Here is a 13,508-nt window from a genome sequence, read left to right on the forward strand (position 1 = left end):
GTCCCATGACTATACTATATACTATACCAGCCTGACTATAGAAACTGACCTCTCTAGGATGGGTTCACATGTTACTTATTTGGTGCAGATTTTTGCACAAAGAAGCTGCAGTTTTTGGTGCAGAGTTCACCTTTTTCATTGCAAAGGTTGAAATCTGCACGGATTTCGCACATGGAATTGACATGCTCCACATTTAAAAAATGCAATAAGAAACAACTTCCCTGAAAATTCTTCTCCAGCAACAAAAAAAAAACAAACAATTTCCTCCACATGCTGCATGGTATTATAAAATGCTTTGGACTTTAAGTATAGAAAATTTGTGCGTAAAATTTGCAAAAAATACGCAATTTTTTATCTTTCATTGAACGGTATGTCCACATGGGAAGATTCAGTGCATATTACTGTACCGGCAGTGTGGATGAGAGTGCAAAAAACTTCACCCAAATGCTGCATAAAATAAAATAAAGTCTGCACAACTTAAGTCAGACTTTGATGCTGCAAAAAAAAAAAAAACAACTAAAAAACAACCCATCTGAACGTGCACTTAAAGGGAAATCTAATCAATATGATCAGACTTCATCAATGTGATACTCCCTTATGCACCTATGAGATGTCTAGGAGATATTGATTTCAGGATTGCCTGACTGGAGCCACCACTAGAGGGAGCTAAAGAGTGTATTTGCATACAGTGTAGAAGATACACTTGCCCAGCTAAATATGGAGCCCTGTATTAGAGAAAAAAATATTTTAAACCACTATAAAAATATAATAGGAAATTAACTGGCACAGAATATTGCACGGATTTAGATGGAAATTCACTTAAAAGGAATCTTTCAGCAGCATAATGTAGGCAAAGAGAAGCAGAATCCAATAATGTATCACTTAGTTTACTGTGTGCAGCCGTTCTGATACAATCAGAGCTTTTAGATTTAGAATGCAGCCAAGCTGAGAAAGCTAGTATAGCAATGTTAATTTCTTAGTGATAAATCCTTCACAGTTAGAAAACAACAGCACACACTTTGACAAGTGACACATCCCTGAACTCTGTGTTTCAGCCTCTATCTCCTGCTGTCTTCAGACTACACAGCAAAAACCTGCTGACAGATTCCCTCTCTTTTAAAGGGAATCTATTAAGGTGGATCTCGGGTAGAGGTGCATTTTAAGCCCAACATTGGAATAAAAGTCCACATTTTGTACAAGTGAGACATGGAGTAAATGTGTAACCCTAGACCTTCATACAATTGCTAGATTCCCTTTTGGTATGAACACTCCTTTACAGTACTTCTAAAGTGATCCTATCTAGTTTATTTACACCCTCTAAACTACCACCAATTTATTATTGTGCACTTTAAAATGTACCTGTCCTTTCACCCTCTTGCTGTCTTCACCATCCACAAATTAAAACCGCTTTTGGTACAAAATTATGTGCAGGGGCTCTTCTGATTTCTGGCTCTGTAATTTGCCTTCTGCTTTTTTTTTTTTTTTTAAGTGGGTGGATCCCCTTCATCATCATTCTGCCAGCACCACAGGTGCTGGAACTCCATTCTGCTCACCTCCCAGCAGGCAATTGTGCTTATCATTGCCTGTCCTGAATTAATCAGGAAGGTCACTTCTCTACTCTTCTTACAGTTTAATAGACAGGAGAGCAGGAGCAGAGGGACACCACTTCATGTTCTTCGTCTGCGCGCGCCCTTCGGCCCAGTTGTCTGCGCGCGCCCGTCGGCCCAGTTGTCTGCGCGCGCCCGTCGGCCCAGTTGTCTGCGCGCGCCCGTCGGCCCAGTTGTCTCTGGGTTTTCTCTCAAGACAATCTAGTTGTCTTTTTCTGACTATCACTCTACTATTTTTTTTTGTTTTAGAATCACAACAAAATTGTATTATTTTGTATAGTTATTATAGTAATTTATGTATATTTTGACTATTTTGGTGCATTGTGTTTTGGTATGGATTTTTTTTTTTTTTTTTTGAAAAATTTAATTTTGAAAATGTGACTTTCTGAAAGCAGCGCTGCCCCATGGACTTGTGCATTTAGTGAAATGCGTCAGTGCTGCCTAAAGTACATGAACTCAAAAAGAGATTGCTTTCTTTATTTAAGGACCACCCAAGTAGGTCACGTAATTGTGATCTGGCTTTGATCTATACGTTTTGGAGCTTTTTGAGGATTATTAATTATGGCTTAGATGCCTGTAAAGTGTATATATGATACCAGAGGTCATTGGATAGTATACATTGTCAGCAAAAATGGCGAGGTAGTCAGATGCATCCACTCCTATCACGGACCCACTCTTCCCTCCCCCATCAAAAAATAAAAAATGCCAGGGAGCGCATGAGGACTTTGCAACCAACTGCACAATGTGAACCCCTCTTTCTGTATATAGGCTGATGCATACTCTACCTTCTGTGTCTTGCTTGCACCTCCTCGGTGCGATTTTTCTTTTCGCCTGGTCAACTTTTTTGATGTTTTCTGAATATTGTATGTCATTTCCTCTGTACCATTTCCACCTTATGTTCCCAGATGAGGCTTCTCGTGACACTTGAACTCTTGGCAACAAAGAGTTTAGACCTAATGCAAAGGTGTTTGATGTGTTTTTATATAGAGACTATAGAACACGCACACACACGGACCCCCTGCCCACCCCAATGTTTTTATTCTTTCCTCAACCTGTCTTTATAAGCACTGTTAATAAAAGTCATACTCCAACTCTTCTTCTGTTCTGCTTGCCTCTTTATTGCCGTCTTGGCCTGATCATTAACACCTCCACGCATTTCTACACTGCTTGTACTTCTGCTTTGTTGTGTTGCCTGTAGATATGGGATCATGTATGGAAATTAGGATAAAGAAAAATGGCAGACGTAGCCTATAGTACGCTTTAGCTAGTAACTTTGGTACCAACAACAAAAAAATGCAAGCCATTAAATCACACTTAGATTTTTATTAATGTATAAAAAAACAATTATAGTAAAAAAAACACGGAAGGATGAGACACCACTGGTAATGGATAAGACTGGGGACATCAAAGAGCAAAAATGAAACTACAGTGGGACCCTTGTTGAATAGGTAATATATTATATACCAAAAAGAGATATACCTAATTGTGAATAGCAAAAAGGTAGAGACAGGCGGATGATTTAGGAAGTAAGGCAAACAAACATATTTATCAAAGTAAGCCTCCCAAAAGACCACCTACATCTATATCAAAGCCATATGGGAAGCGTCCACAATAAATACCCACATGGCTCTAAGAGTAAGACGAGGTAGAGAAAAGAGTCCCACCCAACGCGCGTTTCGAAGGAAATGCTTTATCCAGGTAGTTAATTGGGAATCTGTAAAACTCGCTGGGAGCTGGGTCACAAGAGTTGATGGCAATATGGGGGTGCCAGCACTTGCGTCTAATCTGGGTGCCACATGCAGGTCTCTACATGAAAATATTCAAGATGGCTATTTACTAACCGGCAGGACATCATTATTTGGAAGGAGATGCCAATAGATACTAAGTTAAACTTTTTCTATACAGTTAAAGTTGTTGTCCACTACTACATTGGGATAGGTCACCAATATCAGATTTTTGGTGGCACTTTCACAGATTAGCTGCTGCCATCTTTGGCAGCGGTTGGGTTGTGTACAGAATGAAACACTACAACTCTGTACGCTGCTTAGTGGCTGATTTAGGTACTGCAGACTTCAAATGAATAGGAGCTGATCTGCAGCCACTAAACCATGTGCAAAGCTGTGGTGTTTTGCTCCTTATCACTTTTTACATCCCGCCGCTGCCGGAACTGGTAACAGCTGATCGATGGGGGTGCTGGGTGTTGGCCCCCATCAATCTGTAAGAATGAGACGTCATCATTGCTGTCTCATCTTCTGCTGTAGTCGCCCTGAGTCCAGGTTTACATGAATACTTGATTTCTCAGATGATTCACATCCACATTCTGCCCTGTGCAGCTGTGTGCACAAATCCGCAATGAGAATAAATGCACGAGCTACCTGTCACTTAAACTAGCACTGTCTTGTGTGCAAAAGGGGCGAGACTAGTGCATGCACCTCCTTGCTCATGTGCACTAGAACATTGCCTAATATTGGTCACTGTGCTGTCTTTCTAAAAGACAGAAAATGTATTCGTCTTAGAAAAGGAGTTTTTAGTTGAAGGGAACTTGTCAGATCACCCAGGCCTCCAAAAACTGTCACCTTTAAAGGGAGTCTGTCAGCACAAACTGACTGTTCAAAACAAGTACAGGAACTTGGGCACCCTTGGTGTAGCCAAACATTTAAGTGCACCTTCCCACCTCCTTGTTTTCCCTCTATCTCCACCTGCATTTTCTTTGGTTGACAGCTCTGGCTTTATTAGAGCCAGACAAGGGTGGAGATGGATGGAAAACAAGTAGGTGGAAAGTTTGCACTTACATGTTTGGCCACACCAAGGGTGCACCGAGCGCCTGTACTTGTTTTGAACAGTTATTCTGTGCTGATAGATTCCCTTTGTTACATAGTCCACATCCTACATTGTAATATATTAAAGAGGTTGTCCACTACTTTAGCATTGATGACGTATCCTATGGATAGGTCATCAATGTCTGATTGGTTGGGGTCCGACACCTGGCGTCCCCGCCGATCAGCTGTTATCGGGGTCGGCAGCGGCCGCCAGACGGAACTGCTCACTTGTGGAGCTGCTCAGTCTTCTGATAGTAGCCAGGTCTTGGCTCTGCACATCCACCTCATATTCACATCAATAGGAGACAGATGTGCAGCACCTTGGCTGCCGATGACAACTGATCGGCGGGGGAGCTGGGTGTTGGACCCTGACCAATCAGACATTGATGACTTATCCGAAAGATAGGTCATCAGTACTAAAGTAGTGGACAACTTCTTTAATATCTTACAATATAGGAAGTGGACTATATAACTTAAAGGGAATCTGTCAGCACAGACTGACTGTTCGAACCAAGTACAGGTGCTTGGTGCACCCTTGGTGCGGCTAAACATTTAAGTGCAAACTTCCCACCTACTTGTTTTCCATCTATCTCTACCCTTCTTTGGCTCTAATAAAGCCAGAGACATCAATCAAGAATAGGTCATCGATGCTAAAGTAGTGGACAACTTCTTTAAGTCATTGATATCTTGGACAAATGTTTATAACTGTCCCAAAACAACTATTAATTGTGACACTCGCCATGTGCTAATTACCCATTTGTCACATCATCTCTGAAAAGGTGTTGCTATATTTTCCTGGGCATGTGTAATGTGCCGATGAAGCTGGGGGAAGAACACCCAGCTTCATTGCTCATGCTTAAGGAGGAAGGACGTCGCACGCATACACAAGATTTCCAGAGATCTTGACTTTGAGATGACGTGGTCCATGGGAAGGATGTCACTTGGGGTGGGGGAATTAAACCATCTGAGATCAGACTAGTTTAGGTCATTAGCATATGATGAGCGAAGCATTAGCAGATGATGGGAACATTTGTCTTGCACTTTATTAAAATGCAGGAATAGGGCTATGTAACTTAATGGTGGTGGTTTGGGAGGCCCAAGGGGATGTGACAGGCTCTCGTTTAAGAATGTGCTGTAGAACAATAACATAGCATTTGCCTGAGAGATAACCAAAAGTTATAATTGGTTTCCATTACCCATCAAATTCCCGTCAAGCACCGCACATTTGGGTCCTTCGTAGAAGTTTAATCTGATGTTCTCCTTTAATGTCAGCTTCCAAAATAGAAAATATGAAAAAAAAGAAAAAGATATTCTTCTAAGTCCAAAGCCAAAAATAATTTCAGGGTGCAGATGTTTCCTACATTAAGTTGGGACTTTTTTTTTTATTTCCACTCCATTGCATTGCAGGTGATACCACTTATTTGGATATTTTCCGTGAATTCTCTCACATGGCATCCAACAACCCGGAAAAGCTGAGCCGGCGAAGTGTTTACTTCCGTCAGTCCTGCCGATAATGGATTCCATCGTGACACATTAGAAGAAACAATTTTCTTGGATATTCATAAAAAAATATTCAGCAAAAAAATGCTGAGGGCATATGACAAGCGAAATATATGGAGGATGAACCTACAAACCACTTAAGTCCTCAGCCAAGTATTGGACCTTGATGACTATCACAAAATATTCATTTCGCAGTTCTCTGGTTCACACCGTGAGAATGACTTTCCGCTATGTTTTGGTGGTACTTTTGGTGAAATATAGTCAAAAATGTTCGGGCAATAGTGAAAAAAAACCCATATGGAGCAATTATGGCTGAATTTACGACCACCTAGCTATGAGAACACTCCTACAAAATTACACATTCAGATCTCTTCTTGCATTTTCTATCAAAATGAAGCTGTAAAAGAGATTTTGTGGATTTACCTATGGGTCACAGCACTTTCACCACTCTTGGACTGTACAAAAATCCTGCTGTAAATCACCAGAAGACTGTCCAGGGCCAAGGAGGCTACCACTTTAGACCTGAAATTCTCGTGTAGGATGTCTTGGAAGATGCTTGTATATATATATCCAAGACTGAAGTCACTTAGAAAAATGTTATGTAATTTTATAAAATTGTATGAAGTTATTGATTGTCTGGCTGGTCCAGAGGAGAAACTAAAATAAGCACGTTGCAGACACAGGAGGTTTACTATAGACTGTCTTTGGTGTAGAGGATATGAAGTGAAATGGTACTTTTTTGGTATAAAGTACCGTACAGCCCTATATCTCCCAGTATTATGGTAGGTGACAACCAATTACACTTAGGGCGCATTCAGATGTCCGTGCAAATTCTGCACCATTTTCCTTCTATAGCTTCTGAGTTGCACTATCTAACGCTGGCTGCAGAATGAGTGAACTGAGAATCCGTTAGCGAGTTTGTTCTGACAGCGTTCGGAACTTTTATCAGTTTTTTTTTTTTCTGAGCCTTTCTCAGCTATTTTATGACCACAGACCGCATCAAAGTTGAATGTGCAGTGAAACAAAGAAGCTGTAAAAGCCTAACAAGGAAAAATGTTTACTGCAACCTAATTGTAAAAATGATTTGTAGCCCAAAATTCATGCATTTAAGTTAAAAAAAAAAAAAAAAAATGCCCCTAAGACTATGTTCACACATTGCATTTTTTTTCAGCGTGTTTTTAATTATTTTTTATCCAAATTTTCTGCTGCGTTTTACAGGAGCAGCAAAGTCTGAGATTCCAGAAATCTCATGCACACACCTTGGTTTTTGTTTCATCAGTATTTTGTGTTTTGCATGTTTTTTTTTGCAGAATAGAGCATGTCACTTCTTTCAGCGTTTTTTTCAGCGTTTTTCACCCATTGAAAATAATGGGTGGTGAAAAAACGCACCAAAAATGCAGTGCCAGTTCTTCAGCGTTTTTTTGTGCCAAAACCTGATAAAATAGAATGAGGTTTGTTTTTTTTTTCACTGAACTTTATGTACATGCATAAAGAGACAAAAGGACAGTGAAAAAAACGTAGCCAAAACAAGCAAAAAAAACCCAGCAAAATCCTGAAAAAACCTTCCTGGCAAGAGATCAGGTTTTGCTGCGGAAAAATAACGCTGAAAAAAACGCATTGTGTGAACATAGCCTTAAAGTGGAAAACCCCTAAATCTATCTCCTGTGTCATAAGAGTTTGCTTTCTCTTTCCCCCGTGCTTTACACTGCATCCATGTCTGTTTAGATTGTCATATACTGGAGATGAACGAATCGAAGTCCAGCGGCCACATCCAGACCAGAGGTCTATGGACCACCTCTTACCTGCCTGCATCTCTGGCATTTCTTTGATGCCGGGGATGTCTCGCTTGATCTACGAATCAGTAGAGACCCCTGCGAGGAGGCTTGTAAGGCTCCAATCTTGTAGCCAATGTGGCCATGGGACCAAGGTCTAGCAAATCGATTTGCTCATCTCTATTCATGGAAGCAAAGACTGAATAATTATACACTACAAGAACTATTTATAAATAATTGACATGTCTCCCCTTTTGGGTCTAAGATGACTCCATCATGCCAAAACAGGGGAGGCCATTTTGCCTGTAAAGTTGTACCCGTTCTTATGCGTCTCATGCTCTCATCACGTGTCTAGGCTACGGGGACGTGGATAAAAATGTTAAAGTATTTTAATGGCTGCATACAGGTGACATTCACTTTGTAGATGCTTTACCTCTTACCTTCCTAAATCCCTCCATTATATGCATTCTATGTACCGCATGGCTTGTCTTGTATCATACACTTGCTTTATATTGTGTTTAGTCTGGAAGCAATGCATTACAAGGGTATACTGGTATATTCCTTGAGATTTACTTTTACACTTTTTTGTTACTATTGAAGAATATCATGTACAGAAACAGTTTAAATGCCAAGTAATATATCTTATAGCAAAATATGTATTATTTAATAAAGCTGCAGTCAAGTGACCCAAGAATTGAAACCTTGTGTTTATTTTTACTTTTACATTTGCTTCATTTTATTGTATCAACATATCCATACAAGAATGTAATCCGCATCTAGGTATTCTAGGTTTTTCCAGGAACAGCATCGCTCTTGTCCAGAGTTTGTGCCTGGTATTGCAGCTCGGCATCATTCACTTAAATGAGAATGAATTGCAATACCAGATTAAACTCCCCAAATAGGAAAATAATTTAATATTACAGTCATATTTTTAAATGTTTTGAGACTGACGCATAATTTGGTTTTCACAATTTGCTGCTTCAGTGTTTTATAGTGGCAATTTGCAGGTTTTTGAAGCATGATCAGATGAATTTCAAAATAATTGCTGCCATTCCTGCGCCAGGAAAATTAAGTTTATCCCAAAAAAACATATTTCCACTGTCAGCTTTCATCATTTTATTGAAACTTCTCCTTAGCTCAGAAGAAAGGTGTTAACGAGGACAAGGCAGCTGATATCACAATGTCATGTTGATTGAATTATAAGAGTAGACTGGTGGCTTTAAAAGGGGTCTGGTGCTTAAAATCAATGTCTTCTTCTGTGAACTGGGGTTACCTTCAAGGGGAGCACATGCAGTCATCATCGTTTTGCATAAAAAGGGCTTTTCAGGCAAGGATATTGCTGCTTATGAGATTGCTCCTAAATCAACCATTTATCAGATCATCAGGATTTTAAAAAGAGAGGTTTGATTGCTGTGAAGATGGCTTCAGGGAACCGGAGAAAGTCCAGCAAGTGCCAGGACCGTCTCCAAAAAAAAAAGGATTCAGCTACCAGTGCAGAGCTTGCTTAGGAATGGTAGCAGGCAGGTGTCAGTGCGTCTCTACACACATTGTGAAGCAAAGGCATTTGGAGGCTGTCCTGGTGTCGAGAAGGGCAACAAATAAGCCACTTCTCCTCAGAAAAAAACTAAAAAGGACAAACAAATTCTGCAAGAAGTACAAGGAATAGGCTGCAAAGGACTGGGGTAAAGTTATTTTTGCTGATGAAGTTCTGCTCATACTGTTTGGTACATATGGAAGAATGATTGTCCAGAAAGAAAAAAGGTGAGCACTATCATGAGTTCTATATCCTCCAACAGTAAAGCATCCTGAGACTATTCATTTGTGGGGGCTTGTCATTGAAGGGAGGGGGCTCACTCACAATTTTCGCCCAAGAACATAGCCATGAATACAAAATGGTATTTAGATCCTCGAAGAGCAACTTCTCTCAACGATCCAGAAGCAATGTGGTTATGATGGAATACCATGCCACGTGGCAAAAAGTGAAAACTAAGTGGCTTAGTGAACAAAATATTGACGTTTTGGATCCATGGCAATGAAATTCTCCAGATCACAATTCCACTGAAAACCTGTGGTCACTCCTCAAAAAGCAAGAGGACAAACAAAAACACAGAAACTGTGATAAAGTCCAAGCACTGATTGGACGAGAGTGGGCGGTCATCAGTCAGGATGTGACCCACAAGGTGATATCCAGCATGGCAGGGTGCAGGGCAGAAGTCTTAAAAAAATAAGGAACAACACTGTAAATATTTAGTTTTTACATAAATTTGATGCATTTGTCAATAATTTTTTAAAAACTTAAATGCTGATAATTGTACTTCAGTTACCAAAGAAAAATGCGACTAAAAGATCTAAAAGCACTGAAGCAGGAAATTATGTGGAAAACAATATTTGTATCAGTCTCAAAATTTTTGGCCACGACTGTTCAGAGGGAGCTGGAGACTTGTTCAGAGAAGTGGAGATTGAGATGGCAAAATAAATGTAAGTTCATGCACTTTGGCGGAGCAAAATCTACAATTACAGTACAGACCAAAAGTTTGGACACCTCATTTAAAGATTTTTCTGTATTTTCATGACTATGAAAATTGTACATTCACACTGAAGGCATCAAAATTATGAATTAACACATGTGGAATTATATAATTAACAAAAAAGTGTGAAACAACTGAAATATGTCTTATATTCTAGGTTCTTCAAAGTAGCCACCTTTTGCTTTGATGACTGCTTTGCACACTCTTGGCATTCTCTTGATGAGCTTCAAGAGGTAGTCACCGGAAATGGTCTTCCAACAATCTTGAAGGAGTTCCCAGAGATGCTTAGCACTTGTTGGCCCTTTTGCCTTCACTCTGCGGTCCAGCTCACCCCAAACCATCTCGATTGGGTTCAGTTCTGGTGACTGTGGAGGCCAGGTCATCTGGCGAAGCAAATAGCCCTTACACAGCCTGGAGGTGTGTTTAGGGTCATTGTCCTGTTGAAGAATAAATGATGGTCCAACTAAACGCAAACCGGATGGAACAGCATGCCGTTGCAAGATGCTGTGGTAGCCATGCTGGTTCAGTATGCCTTCAATTTTGAATAAATCCCCAACAGTGTCACCAGCAAAGCATCCCCACACCATCACACCTCCTCCTCCATGCTTCACGGTGGGAACCAGGCATGTAGAGTCCATCCGTTCACCTTTTCAGCAGCAGAAGGGAAGGAAGGGAGACACAGATCCATTACTAGTGGGTAGGCGGAGCCCCACAGGATAGTTCACCTCAGATTAGAAAAAGTGACGACCGGCCCCTCCAGCTTAGGCTCCTCCTACTCCCATGTCCTTCAGTCTTAAATTTGAGGTCGCAGAGGATAGTCGCTGCCTTTGCAGCTCCTCAGAAGTTTTTTTATTTTTTCCAAGGAGACCTGGACCCCCCGTGGTCTAGAGGTCTCAGGGGGTCTCGGCACTGCTGGGACCCCTGTCCCTCCCCTGGCAGATCTGCGTACCCCCTAAGGAGGTCCCCGCAGAAGCCTGCCGGCCCTGGGGGATTCAGGGCGCTCCCTGGCGGAGACGCACACCGCATCTTTGGGGTCCCTGCGCGCTCCGCCGTTGGGGGAGCAAAGGGCCACGGCGCCACACATCCCTGGGGGTCCCTGTGGCGCTCAGCTGGGTAAGTGCTCTCTGTGTGTGGAGTGCTTCAGCGGCTGCGGTGGCAGCCGCTGTTACTGTCAAGTGGTGACTGCCTGTTTTTTTGTCTTTGCAGACGGTGTATGACGTTGACACCACCGCTGCATTCGCTGTTAGCAGGGGAGCAGGGACGGAGGAGCACGGCTCCGTTAGTAGGGGGCGTGGCTTCGCGGCTCTTGGCTTTCTGCCATCATAGCTCAGGCAGGAAGCTCCCAGGAAAGCGCGCGCTTTCACTTTTAGCGCGGGCTCCGTTAGTATGCACGGGGGGCGTGGCTTCACGTCGCTTGGCTTCCTACCATCATAGCTGTCAGGAAGCTCCCAGTAAAGCACGCTCTGAGCTGTCCCCGCCCCTCCTGCTTCTCTCCACTTCCGGGTCCTGCTAGCTATCGGCCATTACCTCGTGCACCTCCTGCTCTCTGCTCCCCGCTCACACACAGACTCAGGAGGAGCAGTCACCGCGGCCAGCTGGTGAGTCTCTTCTGCTTTTTAAGGCAGAAGATCCCCTTTTCTCACTTTTACAGCGCAGAGCACCTTAGCTGACCTGTTAAGGCAGACAAGGTGGGCTTTATCTGGCGCTACCGCTTCTCTGCTGAGAGACACTCTGGGACGCGCTCCTCTGTCCTCTTAAGGCAGAGGGGTTTTGCGTGGTCTGCAGCATTAACCCCTTCTGAACGGGGTCTGGCCTCATCAGGGCAGTTAACCCTTGCTGGTGGTGCACGCTTCTGGTTAAGAGGGTGCATCTCCCCAGTCTGTTAGGTTAACTTTTGCTCTGCAGTGCTGGGGTAGCTTTTCTCCCTCTAAGGAAGAGCTTTAACCCTTCAGTGCTTGGAAAAAAATTATCTGTGGGAACAGGCTGTGATAGCGAAATCGCACATCCTCGGTTACCATACCCATTGTAAGACGCTCGCAACTGACGTGGGGGGCATGTCGGATCAGGGACCAGGGGGCGCGGACCTCTCTCCCCACCCGTTTCAGGATCGGTCACGCGTATCCGATACGCCCAGGTCTTCGACGGCGTCAGGTTCGACTCTGGTCGGGGGTCTCAGTGATGTTAAAGTGGAGGCGCTCACTCGCTCCATTGACAGTCTTTTTGACCTCCTGGGTCATTGGGTATCAGCTAAGTCCCAACCGACGTCACGAGGCAAAAAGCGCCACAGGCCTGTGGTGGTGCTGTCTCCTCCGCGCAGCGCATCGGAGGCTTCGGAATCACCGACAAGCTCTGCTGGTGAGATCTCCGATTCTGATGAAGAGGATCGGCATGGTCGCTCTGCTTCGCTTTCGGGCCGCGTGGATGCTCTTATTGGAGCCATGAGGGAAGCGTTACAGCTGTCTGAAGAGGTGGCGAGGCCTGGCAAGTCGGCCCTGCTGTATCAGGAGTCGCGTCGGGCTCGTTCGACACTGCCGGCGCATGATGAACTTAACGAGGCGGTGGAGAAAGAACGCCTGTGTCCGGATAAACGCTTCCAGGGGATGCGGTTTTTTGATGCCCTGTATCCCTGCTCCACGGAGACGATCGTTAATTGGGTCCCCTCTCCTGAAGTGGACGTGCTATTGTCTCAGCTGAGCAAATCTTCCTTGCTTCCTGTTAAAGGGAAGGCCAGTCTACAGGATCCACTGGACAGAAGAACGGAGTTAGCGGCGAAGTCCATCTACGAGGCCGCGGATCATGGATTCTGAGCGGCCTTGGGGGCCATGTGGGCTGGTGAGGCTTCTCTGAGGTGGTTGGATCAGCTGCGGATGGCGTGGCAAGATGGGACTCCACTGTCTGAGGTGGAAAGGCTTTTCCAGCTGTTGGAAAAGGCGGCCCGATATGGCAGGGATGCAGTGCTAGATACTACTTCCGTTCTGTCCAGGGCTCAATCTTCGGCCGTCACAGTCAGGAGAGCACTGTGGCTTAAACAGTGGACTGGAGACGCAGTATCCAAACAAGGTTTGCTTAGTCTAGCGTACAAGGGCGGTCAGCTTTTTGGTCAGGGCCTCACGGAGCTGATTGCCAAGGCAACGGCCAAGGATGCGGCTTTGCCGCAGCGGAAGGCAGCGGCTTCTACGTCTGGTAGGTCAAGTGCCGGTAGTGGTCGTCGGTCCTTTCGGCCCAGGGGACGATTCGGTCAGCCCTCTTGGAGATTGGGTCGTCCCTCGTCTTACGGTAAGA

This window comes from Phyllobates terribilis, unplaced genomic scaffold (genome assembly GCF_046119375.1).
Source record: "Phyllobates terribilis strain yellow unplaced genomic scaffold, ASM4611937v1 Scaffold_12__6_contigs__length_324123572, whole genome shotgun sequence".
Taxonomy (NCBI): domain Eukaryota; kingdom Metazoa; phylum Chordata; class Amphibia; order Anura; family Dendrobatidae; genus Phyllobates; species Phyllobates terribilis.